Source organism: Armigeres subalbatus, chromosome 3, assembly GCF_024139115.2.
Source record: "Armigeres subalbatus isolate Guangzhou_Male chromosome 3, GZ_Asu_2, whole genome shotgun sequence".
In the NCBI taxonomy this organism is placed as follows: domain Eukaryota; kingdom Metazoa; phylum Arthropoda; class Insecta; order Diptera; family Culicidae; genus Armigeres; species Armigeres subalbatus.
Window position 1 is genome coordinate 343,453,984 of NC_085141.1, and position 18,819 is coordinate 343,472,802.

General features: G+C 34.8%; 1 protein-coding gene across 3 annotated transcripts in view; it reads left to right on the forward strand.

The window, feature by feature from the left end:
* LOC134225898 (ecdysone receptor) overlaps positions 1-18,819 on the forward strand; it is a 917,337-nt gene that overhangs the window by 395,248 nt on the left and 503,270 nt on the right. Inside the window, exon 1 of one of the 3 annotated variants that reach the window (XM_062706328.1) lies at positions 12,741-12,796. The exons of the other annotated variants lie outside the window; for them this stretch is intronic. The gene's annotated coding sequence lies outside the window, so the exon portion shown is untranslated. Of the gene's footprint in view, positions 1-12,740; positions 12,797-18,819 lie in introns of those variants that run through there. 3 annotated transcript variants of the gene reach the window in all.

The window sequence follows — 18,819 nt, forward strand, 5'->3', positions numbered from 1 at the left end:
GGTTGGGCGGGGCTGGCACTGCCGGTGCAGGAATAACCGTCGAGCCACCGCGCCGGAATGGCGTCACCGTAAACCGCGCTGGTCGTGGCGATGGTTGCACTAGTGCGGCCCAGCCCCGCCCGTATCCGAGGGATGGGTTCCATCTTGACGGCTTCAGCATAATATCATCGCCGATCTTGACGATGCTGATGTTGTTGTTGTTGCGGCCGCCTTCAGGATGTGGCTTGGTCGTGGTTGCGTTGCGATCCAGTTCCTCCGAGCAGCGCCTGTAGCACGATGAGGTGCTGCTGCCTGTTGCCCGCGACCAGTCGGTGATCGTGGGCATTGAGAATTCAGCGATGTCAGCCGATGATGGTCGTGGTAGTGCCTCCCGTTTGTAGTAGGGCCAATTGCGGTGGCGGCTGTTGAGGCCTCACTACGGTGCTGATCACCTGCTGACCCGCTCTGACGGCTGCGGTCGCTGTACGTTTCCAGTTGATTGTGCTAAATGTTCAATCGGTACATGACCTTTCGATAGAGATCGTTCCGAAGATGCTTCGCGCGTTATGCGAGGTGTAGAAGAACGAAAACGAATTAAAGGTTCAGGAAATGGTGGAAAGGGTGAACGCCTCACATTTGAGGGTTGAAATTCATTTCAGTATGGACATTCCGTTGGACGGTCCAATATTTTTACTAGTCTTTTCTTCTTGAACTTGCTGATCCTAATATTTGAGAACGATTGGACCTTATTGACTGCTTTCAATAAAGCGAAAATGTCAAATATTCCATCACAATTCCAGAGACGCGAACTGAAATGAAAAAGATATAGAAACATGCATTAATTATTCAAAAAATATATTAAAAATAATTTAAAATATATATGGCTTACAAATTGTAGAATTTAAGTGATCTGGTTGCTTATTTAGAATTGCTGTTGCCATTCTAGGGTCAAAAAATCATCGGAGATATTTTCAACATTAATATAATCGAATTTGAGTTTTTTTTCGTCACGTATGACACTAAGAAACATTCATATTTAAAGAAAATTTTAAAAAATAATTCAGATATTATTGAGTCCATTCTACCTAAAAAGTCTTTCGTAATTCACGGTCACCTTGGGAGCCAGACATTTGTATTACGGCATGCCAGTCAGTAGTGCTCTTCCATAATATCATTTTATGGAGCTACCGGACAAAAGAAGGGCTCAAAACCCTTTTCCGTCCGTCTTTCACACGAAGAAAGGAAAGAAGACATCGCCCAGACATACAATCTGCTGAATGGCTGTCCCTAATAGCACATAAAATATTTATCCACCCCGCACGCCAGCGCAAGAAGCGCCCTGACCAAATAAAAAGATTCTTTCCTTCCTTTTGTCGTTGGTAGTCCCTGTAATCTTGAGAGAGCTATCAGCCATCCAACCGCCATCGTCCATTGCTGACGACGTCGACGACGACGACGACGATGGGCTCTGTGTACATATCAAACACCACTAAAGCAAGTGGAAGGTACATAGAAATCTAGGTCAATGCAGTACTTTGAACACATAAAGATCCTTCCCGAACGCTGCACAACCGTTTCGTTTTTCCACTGATGGCGGTGTCTGGATTGGTTTGGAAATATGAACGACAATTTTCATCTTTTGATAACTTTTTACAATCTCCAGCATTTTGCTCATTTATTCACAAACAAATAACAGCATTGCTGTATGGTCTTAAAATAGAAATTTTAGTTCATACCCAAACTATCCATGTATAGTTCAAAAGTATGATCAAACAATAATTGTGCTCTTAATCTTGTTTTCACAGTAAGTAATTATTTCTCACTCTGTATAGTGTCCATATTTGAGCCAGTCTAACAAGCAAACACGAAGAAAACCTCTAACATGTAATTTTGAAATGAAACATACACGAATCTTCACTCAACACCACCCGTATCCAATATCAGCGCTACGAACCCTTCTACGAGTGGTGAAAAAGAAGTCAACACATTTTGGGATTTTCCTGTTTTTCTGTTATCCCGCTTTTGAGCAAAAAGCTTATTTAAATATGTTTACGTCCGTTGTCATTCGATAATTGAAATGATGTGCAACGTCAAATAATCCAACAGTAACACTAAATGTACTTGTTGACATGGCAGCTTTCTTTGCAGTAGACAATTCTATTTGTATCTGTCATTTTATGACCGTCATTTCCATGACAAAAATTTTTTCTACAGCATCAATGCTCGTTACCATATTTAAGATGTAATTTTTTAAAACTTTTTGGACTGTTACAATTTTTATGAAAAATAAAGTAACACTACAACCTTTTCTATTTTTGTCATTTTCAAATTTAAAAACATGTTATCTTAAACACATAGTTTTTTAATGGCCCTGCACGTCGGATGCAGCCCTTCACAAGGGCACAAAATGGAAAATAATCAAAAGTCTTCGCCACCCCACCCGGCATCCTGTTGTATCAACACCACACAGTATTCGCGAGCAACTGCAAAGCCTGTGGAAAACTGAGAGTTGGGCTTGGAGTTAGGGATGATGGAAGAGCCACCATTCTGCTGACACTAGGTGAAGAGGATGCTTCAAGAATGGAGAGGAACGTGCCTGTGTCTCTGGTTTTCGATTTTTTCCACCCGCAGCATAGAAGAATCCAAGCAGAAAGGTATTTTAGAGAAAGTTGATTTGAAAACAATTCAAATTTGCCACCCAGATAATTCTCATAATTTATGGACATTAGATATCTAATATGAATAAATTTAAAACTGCGAACCATCGACAATTATTCATTGGCATCAAAATATAATTTCACAACGAATTCAAAATTTTCATACAAAAAGGAAATTGCCAAAAAAATCAGTGTAGAGGAAATACATAAATATAAATTTCCTAAATAATGCATACGGATACAATAAAAAATAATTCCACGATACAAAAATATATTAAGCCGATACAAAATCCAGAAACCAGTGGTCATATTTTTGAAGATTTTCAACCCCTCTCCCATGTGGCTTATCGTATCTTCAGACCACCTCCACCCCCTATGACCACGTGGTTTTTTTACAAGTACAAAAGTTAAAAAAACCTTATGGTACTAAAACATATGGTTAATCCGATCAATTTTGAAGATGACAATTTCAACTGATTCAAAATTAAACTAAACCAGTATGAAAATTATAAATTTTCATGAAGTCGAAATTTTGATTATGTTATCATGTTGTAATGAGTATCAGGTATTAGGATATCTAGAACTCGCATACTTCAGCATCAGGAGGATACAAAAAAAAAATTGGACTCGGATTATCTTATAAAATTTAGAAAAATTTATAATGGTTTAGAAATTTCCAAAATATCCTATTTTTATTTTTTTAAAATTGTTTTGTTAGTGTTTTTTAATAACTATAAAGTTCATCACTGAATATCCCTATAGATTCCTTAGAGTATTTGGGACCTTCCATAGCTCTGGAGTTACTGAAAATTCTTAAGATATTAACTCCAGCGCCATCTGAATGAACTCCTACAACGAAAAGTTTATCAGAGAATCACAAAGTTAATATGTAATCTTAGAGATGCAAATAAAACCTCCTACTGTTGTTTCTTTTGAGTAGCATTCTGTAGGAATTTCATATTGTAGAATCATCATATTAGAAACATAATTATAAGTTTTTTAATTGTTCATTGCTAATATTGATTTATTCATGAAATTTTTTATTTTTCGTTGAACATTTTGATTTCTTTATGGAAAATTCTTATTTCATAATTGCAATTTTGCTTTTACAAGTGCTAATTTATTATTGTTTGTGTTATTGTTGTTTATTGGCAATTTCCTATTTTATTATGAAAATTTTATTTTTTCTCTACTAAAGAGATTTTCAATCCAGAGTGGCTCATCTCTCAAAATTTCTAATTCTTCATTGAAATTTTATTTTGATGTCGACTCGTGAAGCCAGATGCCATACTAAAAATATTTCTCCGTCACTGTGATGGTTCTTGAATAATTTTCAAGGAACTTCTATTCCACATCTCGAATATGCTTTGTCAATGGTCCTTTCATAGGACTCATAGAGGAAAGAATTTATTATAGACCAATTATTATTTTGGAGTTCGGATCATTCGATTTATCCAATTAACCAACTTGAATGATGTATGATAATATCCCAGTAGGTCCATTGGGTTGATATGACTTCAATTATTATTTATAGCTTCTACAGACTTTTTAGGTTATACAAACGTCACTGGAATTCGTAATGTTTGAATACTCAAGTCCGTGAACCCAGTGCTTCTAAGGCCTACAAAAACAGTTTGCGAACAAACCTCATAGTCATTGTGCAACTTGCTGTTGACTCAAGATATGGTACCTTGGCTCTTGGATCTCATGTTAATGGAAATTAGGATCAATGCTTATTTCATCGGATTGGGTAATTGATGATGAGAACTTTTATTTATTTATTTATTTATTTATTTCAAATTATGATTCTATTATAGATAGAAGATGATCCCTATTGAACTTTTGTTCTTGTGTCATAAAAGTTATGAACTATATTACTAATGAACTAGCGAGTAGTGGATTTCAACTTATCCTCACTGTAATCAATAATATTGTAAATAATCAATTAAACGACGTTTGAAATGTTTGAATGTTTCTGCACTTCTGATGATTTCCGGTAGATGGTTGAACTTTGCAAATGTCTTGATTGATCTGGTAGATTCGTGGGCTGAACTTGAGAGCATTTTGAAGTACCTTGAGCATCTCGTATTCCTGAATATTAATCACTGGCTTAACGTTCAGGATGACCCATCTTATCTGACCACCCATCTGTTTAGAATGATTTAAAAACTTTATTTACACACTCGTAGAATCGAAATCTTCCAAGGTTTCGGATATCTAGAGTTTCATGGTCGTCAAATCTGAGCTCATATTTTTTCTGAAAGCCAATATCAGATGAACAATTTTACGGAAGAAAATGGTGGCCTAGCTCTCTTTGTGTTTATAGACAATCTAAAACGTGGTCTATGACCCATCATTCTGAGAGATTAGATTTGTTTTGAATTCAATTTCAATCGTTATTATAACACTATTTTTAACCTAGAATGTTTTAGGAAGAGTTTTTCTGGAACACTGTCATTTTTTTCATATCGAATCTCTTAGTTCTAAGACCCTTTATGAATTTAAAAGCATTTTATTTAGAATTTCATGTTGATTTTTAAATGCAAGCTTTCTATGTCATAACCTTTTTCATGCAACTAGAATGTTGTGCAATCAGAATATTTAGGTTCATTATTAATTTTTCGATCAATATGATAATTATTCAATATCATAAAACTAGGCTCTTAAGCTCAAATTATTGCTTCATTTATTGCTTAGATAAATTTTAAATTCCAAGATCTTTTTAATTTTCAAGAATAATTATTCTGAGTTGCAAGGAAACCCTTCGGAATATTGATAAGAAATTCTTCGAGTCTCCGAAAATCTTTAATTTCAACGACATTTTCTTCCGAAATTCGGAAGAGTTCGAAAATGTTCGGTAGAAATTTTGAAGAACAGAAGAATCCGTAGAAGGATCCGAAATGTATATTCACGATGAAAATTCCAATAAACATCAAATTCGAAGAATTTCCAGTAAAAATAGAAAAATCCAGCTTACTTTTTACAGAATCTCTAAATATTTTTTTAAATTGGCAACTTTAATGAAACTCCAGAAATTTCCAATGATTTTTTTTCGTTTCAAAAGAAATTCTTAGAAATTTTCAGCAGTTTTTTAATTTCAAAATAAATTATTCGGAATATGCCAACATATTTCGATGGAAATTCCAAGATTTTCCAGAAAATCGAAAAATTCATCTGAATCACCAAAATGAATTTCCCGAGAAATTCGATGTTTTAACAAGTGGAAATAACGAAAAAATGTCTTTGTAGTACTTGTAAAGGTTGTACTTTTGAAGCATTTCAGGAATTCCTTAAAAATTAAATCAAAATTTTAAAGATTTTCTGATGAAAATTCCTTAAACCTTCTAAATCATTTCGTGCATCTTTGCATGGTAAAGATTTAAAGCAATGTTTAGCTGAACCTCAAAGAAATCAAAATGACATCCTGAAGAAGAAGATGAAGAAGATGGAATCTTGAAATGATTTCTGTCTAAATTCGAAAAACATGAACCTTGAGAATTCTAAAGATTTATTCTTCGAAAATCCAAAGAATTTTTGAAGATAATCCATAGACTCTTCGTGGAAATTCAAAATAATGCCTCGAATAAAAAAATACTTGGAAAATTTAAAAATGTGATAGAGCTCACAAAGAGCGTAAAAAGTATTCCGAAAATTTTTCATTCAAAATTCCAAAATTGAAAAAAAAATCAACGGAAATATCAATATGTTTCTTGTGCATTGGTCTATATTCCAACTGGAAGTTTGTCTTTTCAACTTGGTATATTCTATTAGCATTTCCTCAGTTATAAATTGAAAGCTTTATATGCCAGCCATTGTACGATTATATATCTTGTGGAGCAAGACGATGGATACACTATACCTAGGTGTCGAGAATGTTTCCACCCGAAAACATCTCAGACAGGAACGAGAATCGAACTCGTCATTTCGGATTGCAAAATTTTCAGAGAGAATTGTTCAAAAAAATTCTGAATGCCAGCACTTTATCAGGATGGTATGAAGTAATGTCAAAGTTTTACAGGAAATTCTCTACTTGATTTTTCTGAATATCCACAAGAAATTCTTTTAAGTTTTTCTTCAAGATTTTTCTTGGATTATTGTAAAACATGAACATTTTTCAAAATTGTAGCTGCAGTCCTGATGAAAAAGTGTCGTGGCGTGATGCCAAAACCATCTGCGCGGATTTTTAAAATATTTTCCATTTTCCCTATCCATTTTTTTTGTGGAAATTTAGACTGAATCGCCTGTTTTTTCGTTTATTTATGTATGGATAAGGATCTTAGGCTAAGATGGTCAAATAGATATGCATCGGCGTTGCGACCGACGCTGCGTTATCGATTTTCTCGATTACACAGTCTTTTTAACGCTGAGTTGAAAAGACGCTGCGGTATCGGCCCCAGATGCGCTTTGCGTTTAAATTTAATCATTAAATTTTAATGATTTGTATTTTTACACCGCTATTGTTATTCACCAAAAGTTTTTCGTATAAAAACCACGTGGTTCGAGAGCACCCCTCCCCCATGTTTATCGTGGTCATTTTCCAAACTCCCCTCCCCATATATGACCACGTGGTTCTGGACGGCCCAAATATTTAATATCTATTTTGTCTCCCCTCGGATTTTTTTTGTCCAAAGATAATATTTTGAGGGGCAACAATAAAATTTGGATTATTTTGAGGATTTCTTACATTCTTTAACAAACTGAGGAGTTTTTTATTTTTTCATCTTAATATTTAATTTTTATTATCCCCCCCTTGACCTTTTGAGACCAGCTGACAAAAGTTAAATAAATATTGGTAACGGCCTTAGCACTTTTGAAAGAAAAAAAATCCAATTATAAAAGAATAAGTTCTCATAAAAAAATAAAAATTTCAATATGAAAAACTTTCAATTTTCCATAAATAAATCAATATTAGCAATAAACAATTACAAAAACTTTCACAAATTTTTTTTTTTCACGAAAACTACAAATTTACCACAAAATATCAATAAATAGCAATAAAAAAAATAAGAAAATGTACGAGATAAATTTGAATAAATTTTCCATAAACGTACGAAGGAGCCATCTGTGAAGAAATGCCTCGTTTTATTGCTTCTCCATGGAAATAGGTAGGTATTGATTATTTTTAAATATTTTCCGGTCGAAGTTTTCTAATTTTTATCGTTTTATTGATATTTTGTGAAAGATTTTTAATTTTTTTGTGGCAAATAATATTTATTTTGTGGGAAATTTCGTGATTATTTATTGCTAACATTGATTTATTTTTGGAAATATTCTATTTTTTTCAATGGAGCAGCTCCTGAAATTTTTACTTTTAACAGTACTACAGTCAAACCTCCATGAGTCGATGTTGAAGGGACCATCGCATCGACTCATCGAAATATTGAGTTTTGGAATAGAAAATCCCTGGGATGCTGTTTGAACGGTTGATGGTCCAGCAACAGTAACCCAGATTTTTGCCTTTCTCGTATACAAAGTATACGTAAAGGCTATATGTTCGCTCCAAAAACTTTTAATAGGAGTCTCGGAGACCCATAGTGTTATGTACCGATCGACTCAGCTCGACGAATTGAGGTGATGTCTGTGTGTGTGTATTTGTGTGTATGTGTCAAAATAATCTCACTCATTTTAAGGCACTTATTCTTAATTTTCGCAACAAGTTGCTTTCGAGCAATCGTACCATTGTTTCGTATTGAAAATTGGCTCAATCGGACAGGGCTTCGGAATTATGGCCAAAATATATTTTTATAAGATAACTCACTTCTTTTTAGGCACTTACATCGATTTACTCGCAAAGTTTCATTCGACGTCGAATCTTGTTTCGTATTAAAATTGTATTGATCGGACTATGGGTTTCAAGCTATGGCAAAATTCGTTTTACATAAGAAACACATGCAAAATTCTCACTATTTTTCAGACACTTATCTTTAACGGATGCTTTGCAAAAAGTTGCATTTGACGGAATCTTGACTTATTGTTTCGTAAGAAAATTGGCGGAATCGGACTATGGATTTGGAGTTATGAAAAATACATTTTTTACATAAAAATCTCACTCATTTTTAGGAACTTACTCTCACCCGACAAGCTCGCAACAAGTTGCATTAGACGCAGAATCCTGTCTAATTATTTCCTATTTAAAATTGGCCAGATCGGACTATGGACTGTAAGATATGGCCAAAATACTTTTTTTCATGCCAAAAGTGCGTAGAAATTACTCACTCAAAAAAAACGAGAAAGGCACCATTACGCAAGTGGATTAATCTGGGTTTTTTAATGTGGCATAATTGGAGGTCCCATAGCGTAGTTGGCTACACGTTCGCCTTTACGGAATGGTCATGGGTTCGATCAGCCCTCCGCCGAACCCTCGTTTGTCGCCGGATGCAAGCTATGGTGGCGTATTGGGGAAGCTTACCGCTCGATGACGACTGACAAATTGTTCTTTCGAGTATTCCTTCAACGTACCGATAAATGGCAACCAAACAATGCGCAACGGGTACCATCCATTTTCACCGTTTTTTCCGGTTTTCCGGTTCACATATTGAAACTTCCCACGTGTGGTGCATCAAAATGGGATATGACTGAATAAGGTTTTGGTGCATTGCACAAATTCGTGTTAAAACTGAACTATCAGGTAAGCCAACTACTTCACAGAAACTTTCAAAAATGTATACCTCATGCTCTAAAAATATTATATTTTATTGGTTGATAAACTTCATTAAAATTATTGCATAATTTTCTTAGCTAATAATCTAGGATAGGATGTGCCAGTAGTCATTAAAATCGTACGATTTTCGGTCACAATCGTACCGGTTGCTGATTGGTTGAAAATGACAATCGATTACTTCGATAGACTAACGCAAATGAACTCCCCAAGAAATTATGACGTTTGAGGGTCGTAATGAACGCAAAATGAACTTTTGTTCGGGTGGACGACCCGCTCAAATGTCAAAATCCATCAGGTGAGTGAATTTGATGATCTCCCATGTCTATTGGTGGCGGCGCGTTTTTCGCAGGGCAGCATGTTGTTAGTTTGGCCGTGTTGCTGGTTTGTAAATTTGATATTAAGCAAAACACGTATATGTTTGAGTTCCAGGTTTTTGGGACAACTAATTTATATTGAACTGCAAACGTCATATAAACTTATCTAAAGGGTTGGAAAGGTTTAAAAGTGTGTATTTCAAGCATTATAATTCATCTTTCTGTCATTTTTCAGTTTTCAGTTATATTTTCATTAGCGAAAACTTTTTCTGTTAGTCGTTCACTTCTCTTTATAAATAATGGATGGAGCAAGAAAACATCAAGTTTTGCTAATGTATTAAGATTTTGTACCAAATTAATTTGATGCACTGGCGACCTCCTCGTCAGAGAACGACTAAAACAACAAGGCAGTCTCAATTGAGTTGTCACATCCCATCCTATCCTATCCTAGCTAATAATGAGAAATAACTTCGAAATAAAGGTCCAGGAACCACGAGTTATCGGCGTCAAGTCGAGATTACTTTAGTCGGCGGCGTAAATCGACGTGGCAACTTTTACTTAACATTTGATTTTTAATATTTGATTGAAGAAAACTTTTTAAGGATTGTGATTTTATTTACTAAATTTTGTTAAAAACCATCCCAATTATTTTGAGGGAATTCATCGAAATCTCATCGGAAAATTCTTCGGACCCCCACGGAATTTATTGAAAATTCCAAAAAAAAATATTCGGAATTTTCAACGCATTTTTGTCCAATCCTTCGGAATTTCTCAGCAATTTTTTTCGAATTTTTCCTGTAAAAGTCTTTGAAATATCTACGGGATGTTTCTTAAAAAATCTTCACATTTTTTGAAAATGTTTTGAAGTTCAGCGATCTCCAGAATTTCTCAAGTTTTCGAAATTCCTTAGAGATTTTGTTTGAAATTTTCTTCGAAAATCCCCAAAATTCTCAGGAAATTTTGGAATTTTTGAAAATTTTCAATTCCTCGACAAATTTCTTGGATTTTTTCGAAAAATTTCCTCTGAAATTCTTTGAAACCTCTTCGGATTTTCTTTTAAATTTTCTCAGGAAATCCTTTGTCCGGTATTTTTCAGTATTATTTTGGCTGTTTTTTAGGAAATTCTTCGAAATTTCCTCAGGAATGCTAGAGTTTCCTTGACAAATTCTTTGGATTTTATTTGGAAAACTTATCGAAATTTCCTTGGCATTTTTCTGAATTCCTCACAAAATCTTCTGAATTTCCCCGGCAAATAATTCGAAATATCCACGTCCACTTCGCAATTTACTTCGAAATTCTTCAAATCGTCATTAGGAGACTCTATACAAACTCTTTGGAAATCCTACGGAACTTTTCTGAAGTTCTGAAAATTCGTTGCCGAGAGGCGTGGCGGAGTAGATATTCTCATGATATTATTATTCCTGCTAAGATAGATGATTTCTGATAGCATTCTAGAATTCATTTTGTTAAGAGAAACGAGAGTATCACTAATTTCCAATCTATGAATTACACCGTAATAATGCTAATGCTAATCATGATGCTAAATCTCCATTTTAAGAATAGTATGCTTGAAATATGTAAGGAAGAAAATTCTTTAGAAATTAAATTTCTTTATAGAAAATCTTATCAACAATGAAAAGTGTTACAAGGATACTCAAATTCAGATTTTCTGACTCATACCAGAATTCTGGAAACAGTTTCTTCAATTTTGCAATGAGGAATTTCCAAAGTTCAAAATCTCTTCAACTTTAAAATAATTTTTCAAAATATATTCTAGAAGGCTTCGTGGTAGTAGATTGACTCAAGGTTTGGTATTCAAATCACCCAAAATTTTCAACTGTGAAAATACTGAAAGCAATAATAGATTTCAAATGTGAAATATATAAAATAAGAACAGACAGATTTTTTAATTTGATTGAACGAAAACAACTGACATAATAAAATAATTTTGGAATCGAAATTCTGATATCCGGAATAAATCCTGTTCTTTTGAAGAATAATATTATAGTAAAAATCGTGAAATTAAAAAGTTATTCCTAAGATATTTAGGTCCTGAGATTTCAATATGTTATACCAAAATCAAAATTTCATTAATTACTGAAATCCGGTATATTAATAAATTCTAGAAAACAAAAATCTCAACAACACGCATCCTTTAATAGTTCCTATAAAACATCATTATAGTAAAACTCATTTGATATCGATTGTCCATATCTAAAAAAAGCTGTTGCTGTAAATTATAAACGCTTGGGCTCAAATAAACGATCTCAGAAACAAAACTCATTCAAAATACGCATCAAAATTGGAACATTTTGACCCATAATAGTTTCTAGAAAACAAATTTAAGAAAATACGAGAAATCGGTATATATGTGTGTGTGTTATTATCTAACTCCCACTGTCTGGCAGTGGCATTATGGATAGAATATTCGTGCAACTATTTAAATTTTAATAATTGCTAGAATCTTAGATCCGGGAGCTGAAGGTGATATCTCTATAATCTCAATAGCCCATTCAAGAACGCAAGACTAGCTACAGTCGTGTACATAAGCCCCGCGATTACACCCATATCATAAGGATATCTGAAGTGCATTCACACTTCCTGGATCAAAATTTAATTTTTCGATCCTGGCGCGTATTTAGTAATAAACTCATCAATATGAAAAACGCATTTATGATTAATCAAAATTACTTACCATTTTTCCAACATTATCCTCACAATAAACATGTTTCGCATTTACATTCCTTGATCAATTATTAGTAAAGGATTGCCGTGCTAACAATCGATCACTCGTGCTTTATGCACGAGGCTTCTGTTGCGCTTTTATACACTATAATGAACAAATACACTTGCTTCTGATGGAAATTGTTCAAAATCTCCATGAAAAATAGAGGCAAAACAACCCTACAACACGAGTAGATGAAAATTATTTATGAATTTGTTTGATAAAATAGAAAACACCTCAGGGGCGAAACGTCGTCCTCAATAGTTCTCAACGACCCAGATTCATTACAGAAAAAAACAGGAAAAGTGTAGAAAAATTATACTTAAGGATTTTGATCTAAATGAATGAATATCAAACCGAAACCAGGCGCAATACGTAACTGAACGAAGTATACCTAGAACAACCCCAGCTCCAACGGTGGTACCGTTACGGTGTACGGCGGGAAGCGACGAGTAGAAAGGTGAGAGTGATTTTTTATTGTTGTCTAATATCTGTTCATTTTTTGCAAAATCGGGCTCTCCTATTTAGTCGTATTTTAAAACAAGAGATTCTGGTTTTCTATATTATATTTAAAAAATATAAATCTTCAAAAGTTATACAGTGAGTCCAAAAAGTATTCGTCTAGCTTTTTTTTTTCTAGAAAATGTCAAAGATAGAATCTAGTAAGCTCAAAAAAATAAAACTATCGATTACATTGTGTAGTAAACTAATCAATTCATCTTTATTGTTAAAAATCAAACAGAAAAATAAAACAATAACAAAAACACAGGTAACAAAACATAACAATTCATTAAATACGGGCTCAAAAAGTATTCGTCTAGTCAGGTTTAGCGCGCTTTTGAAACGAAAACAGGAGTTGTAGAATGGAATTCAATATGACGTTGGATTCCCCTGTGTATCTATGACAGGCTGTAGTTCTTGTGGCATGGAACTGGCCAAATTAGCCGTACTGGGGGACGAAATATTCTTCCATTTTTCTTTCAACACTAATTTCAATTCGTTGTTGTTAGAAATATGACTTTCACGAATTTCACGAAAAGTTTGTCGTCCAGAACCTTCCAATGGAGTTAAATTGGATTCATATCTCTGATCTGAGGAGACGTTTTGAGTTGATTGGGGTATTATAGAGTAGCTACAGCTTAGTACTTTGGGCTGTGTGCTTGAGGTAATTATCACCCCGTAAGATGTATGTTCCCTGTAAGCCCAATTTCCCAGCACTGGCGTTCAAATTTTCTTTCAAAATGCGGATGAACATTTTGTGATACATAATTCCTTCAATAATGTGAAATTTTCCCGCACCGGTTGCGCTCAAGCACCTCAGAGACCATGACGGAGCCCCACCATGCTTTACTGCTCAAAAGAGATTCTGCGGCTGTATCTCAATATTCATTTTCCGCCATACCATACATCGGCCATTTGATCCAAATATGCTGTACTTGCTTTCGTCAGATAACATGACTTGATTCCGAAAGTCATCCTTCTTCCAGCGATACTTTTAGCGGAAATCGAGTTGTTTTTGATAATTTGATGGCTCATTTGAATTTTCTTCCGTGTTACTCGCCAATTATACCCTTACTTTTCACAGGTATTTCTGTTCGTATTGGTGAGCACTTCTTCTCTCCTTCTTACTTGCCTATATGGGTGAATTCGTTTTAAGGATTTTTTTAATTTTCCGCCCAATAAATCGCTCATCGTTATCAGTTTACCATTGCTGACGACCACTCTGCTATTTGTTTTGATAGATTTTTGTGGCACTGATGCGATCAATCATCAATTAAATGGTTGAATTCTTGCTACCCACATTTCTTGCAAAGTCATAAGCCCTACCCACATTTCTTGCAAAGTCATAAGTCAACTTGCACTAATTATGCAGGCGTAGAATAAGTTTTTTTTTTTCATCTCATCTTTTTACTTTTCCCACCCATGGTGCTTCTATTTTCCGCGCCAAGTTCAAACAAAACAAAAATATTATTTGATATGTAATTGAATATTGACAAAAATGTTGCTTGACATCACTAGAGAGTGCTAGTGTAACTATATGCGAATAAAACTATTATATTCGTGTTTCACTCGATTATTTTCTGAATAGACGAATACTTTTTGAGCGAGCGAATTTGACGAAATTTAGATATTCTCTACATATCAGAAAAAGTAATTCAAATTTCTATTTGCTTTTGAATAATAATCATGTGTTGATAAGTTTTCTACCAAATTTAGAAGAAAGTTTTTTGATTTCACTTCTATCACGCCCAAGTTTTACATTTTACTAAAGAATATGCAGCTAGACGAATACTTTTTGGACCCACTGTATAAAGCAAAAATGTCCTACTTGTATCGGGTCGGGATTCGATCCCAGCCAATAATACAAAACAGCTCCCAAAAATAAAGAACGAACTCGCTTATTTCACTCGCTCGCTCTTACATTTAATGTGCCGTAGATCCATTGGTGAACCTACCTCAACAGAAATTCCGCTCATAAAAGGTCATGGTCCGACTTTTTTGTTCTGTTGTTTTCGTTCCAAACAAGTGCGCCGCAAATGGCATTTCTACAGCTGGGTAAAGCAGCGTAGTCCCTCTCAGAAACAAACTGAGTAAATCGAATAAACACCCATCCTAGTAGGCTATACATACCGACTGTGCATCGTTGAGCGACCAGGCGGGCTGTGCGGTGTGTGCGTGCGCAAATATTGATTTATGTCCATCGAACTGCTACTTCAGGTTCGTACGAATTTTGCTGTGCACCCCCGGCTTCGATGGGAGCACCAACGAGGACGTATACGTATCGTCAGAGAAAAGGGTCATGAAATATGCACCCACATGCCGTACTGCATAATGATGGAGGCACTGTTCAAAGTGCGAATAACTTAAATAAAGAAAATCTACGTATGTGGGTGGGAACATGATAATTGGCATTTAGAAAACACTGAAACAAATTAAAAAAATATATTTGGTATGATATTGACCTGTCAGATATTTTTCGATAGCTTTTACGTTTCATAAATTATGAAAATTATTTTCCATGAAGAGTTTAAAAACATTGTCGTTGATGTTTTATTGCAGTGTTTATCCAGGCTACCAAACTCCCCAACGGTATCGTGAACTTTCTAGCTGGTTTTAATGACATCGATTATGAACTGCCATGACCTATACCACCATCGACATCTTTGCACCTATCAGTGATAAACTCGCACAATTCATAACCACGGTAGGGTACCAAATTCCAACATTGGTTACAATAAATGACAAAACCAACATTTTTGTGCATTTGTTGGCATTTGTCATCCCGCATGCAGAATGTCTGAAAAGGTGTCCCGTTCCACACGGTATGGTATGCAATCTATTTCCACTTGTTAGACGGATCAATGCTTCCCATTTGCAGGAGATGCTGGTTCTTTTTTTACTTATTCAAGTTCAATATGGAGGGATGAGGGAGTGTATTGACGGCTCTGCTAGTAGATCATGCTTCTTAAAATTCAACTGTAGATACCTACTTTGGAAACACAAAATAAAACTAATATCAGGCAATCACGCTGTAAACAATCATTCATGGCTATGCCCGTTGCAAATTTATGTTGCAAAATAAAATAAAAGATAGGATAGTAGGAATTCAAAACATAGCTCACGATGTATCGTGCGCCTCCATTCACTGTTTATACTAGAATACAGATTATTGTTCTGTCGTCACTATGCGTTTTGCCTTTATTAGTTTTCCCGGCAACAGAATTTCACTACTTCAATGAATAAATGACAATGAAAACAAATATAAAAGTCAATAAATAGAAAAATCAATAACAATCACGTCTACACAGTATGTTAGGCGAAGGAATGAACAATTTTCTTCAACGTCCAAAAGAAAACACGAGCAAACGCATAGAGTAAAGCAGGGTAAGAGTGCGCGCTCGGGCTCTTCAACAACATGATAATAACAAATTGTCAACACTGTGTTTGACATATCATGCATGAGTCTCTGGATCGTATATGAAATCATAAAAATTTTCATTTTTGTTTAGTAAGGTAATTTGTATTTTCAGCAGTTTTTTTATATATTGTTTTTGTGATCTCATTAGTTTAATGTTCTTAGTATTTGTTTGAATAATGAAAATACTAGTATCGATTTGTTTTTCTGGACATGCTTTACAGATCTTTGTAAAAATGTTCTATAAGAAAAAGTACGGCTGGAGAAAGTGTTCGTAGCTTTAAGTATTCAAACGTTTTTTTTTAACTGACGGGTTTACTTCTAATTAGTTAACTCAGCCGCACAAAGCAGAACCGAACACTTCATACTATGAACGCGCGATCTTTCTGCGTCCAATATAAAACACTAGAAAATGCGCTTTGAATCTTTTACTTTCTTTCACCGGCACAAAGCAGTACTCCAAACGAAACACTAATTGATTTTATTACCGACCGTATGAAACAGAAATAAACACCTGGATTCGCGACCGATATGATACACGTCCTATCACTTACTCACAAAGCACAATTTTATGACATTCTTCGCATCAAGCCTTTTGAATAAAATCTCCCATGCAAATCTATCAGAGAATGCTTTTTTCAACCGTCTAAGACGAGTTTAGTGCTTTCCATTTAATTACATTACGTTTTGTTATTTTACAGATTTGTATCTAAGTCGAGTCAAGTATGAGACACTAAAGACGACCTCACAGTTGAGGTCGAAATACGAATCTGCAAGGATAACAAAACGTAGTGGAATTAAATGGAAAGTACTAAACTCGTCTTAGACGGTTGAATACATTCCACTAAAAAGAGCTTAAAATATTTTTTCGGATGCTTTATTTGTCATGTCAGCTAATTGCATTGTGTCGGTTTATTTACCTACACAGCTCTTGTTGATTCCTCCAGGAACAAGTGTACGAAACGTGTACAGCAATATAACATTGACGCACACATTCTTTCAAATTTCGTTCGCCTTGATGACGAAGAAGGAACAAGAAGAAAGAAGGTAGTACAAAGAAGGAATGAGGAAGAAGGAAGAAGAACGGAAGAAGGAAAAGGAAGAAGAAACAAGGTAGAAAGAAAGAAAGAAGTAGGACAAAGAAAGGAAAATTAAGGGCGAAGAAAGAAGAAGGAAGTAGCTAACAGAAAAAGTAAGAAGTAAGAAGGAAGAAGAAAGAGGCTGGAAGAAGGAAGAATGAAGAAGGAAGTAGGAAGAACGAAGAAAGGAAAAGCGAGAACGAAGATGGAAGAATGCAGAAGTAAAAAGTAAAAAGGAAGAAATAAGAAGGAAAAAGTCAGGAAGATGGAAAAAGGTAGAAAGATGAAGGAAGAAGTGAAGAAGAACTAAGGAAGAAGGAAGAACGAAGAAGGAAGATGAATGAAAGAAACAGAAAAAAAAGATGGAAGATGGATGAAGGAAGAAAGAAGAAAGAAGAAGTAGTAATGAAGAAGGACTAAGGAAGAAGGAAGATGGAAGTAGAAAGTTGAAAGAGGAAAGGACGAAGAAGGAAAAAAAGGAAGAAATAAGAAAGAAGAAGCATTAGGCAAGAAGAAAGGAGGCGGAAGAGAAAGGAAAAAAAGAAAGAAGGAAGAAGAAAAACCGAAGAAAGCATAAGGACGAAGCAATAAGAAAGAAGTTCTCAGTTTTCAGCGCTTAGTTCTCAGTTCACTTTTTACTTTTCACATTTCACATTTCACTTTTCAATTTTCGCATTTTACATCACTACTCACTTTTTATTTCTCAGTTCTCACTTTTCACTTTTCATTTTTCACTTTTCACTTTTCACTTTTTACTTTTCACTTCTCACTTGTCACTTTTCACGATACACTTTTCACTTTTAGCTTTTTACTTTTCACTTTTCATTTCTCATTTTTTACTTTTCGCTTTTCATTTTTCACTTTACACTTTTCACTTTCTACTTTTCACTTTTCACTTCTCACTTTCGGTTATAACAAAATCTTGCAATTTCTGGTTGGATATTTGCTTAGCTAAGGCATATTGCCCCTCCCCCTCCTTCTCCTAGACTTTTAGCATCAACTACAATTTTCTCTGTTTTTGAACGTGCTTTAGGATGGCTACAAGCTATCGGACTTATAGAATTCAATACTTACGTTAGGTAATAATGAAGCATTCCAATCTGTACTAAAATAATGAAACAAAAGCAGAGGGTATGATTGACCAGTTTTTTATCACAAAGCTAAGGGTATGCGATAAGACACTTTTTCCTAACGAAACGAAACGAAATTTAAAATGCCTATGTTGATTCGAAACGAAACGGAACGGAATATATATTTACTTTCGAGACTTCGAAACGATACGAAATCATATAATTCAGAATTTTATGAAACGAAACGAAATTTTAATTTTATTCCACGGAATTTTTATTGGATTGATTTTGCATTATGTACGCAATTCTGATTTAATTTTCTCAAAGTCAAATAACTGCTTTGCGACCCATAGAGTTGTAGTAACAGAGGAAGTAGTCTGTGATGAATCGCCGCGTTCCCGTTTACCATTGGCGGTAA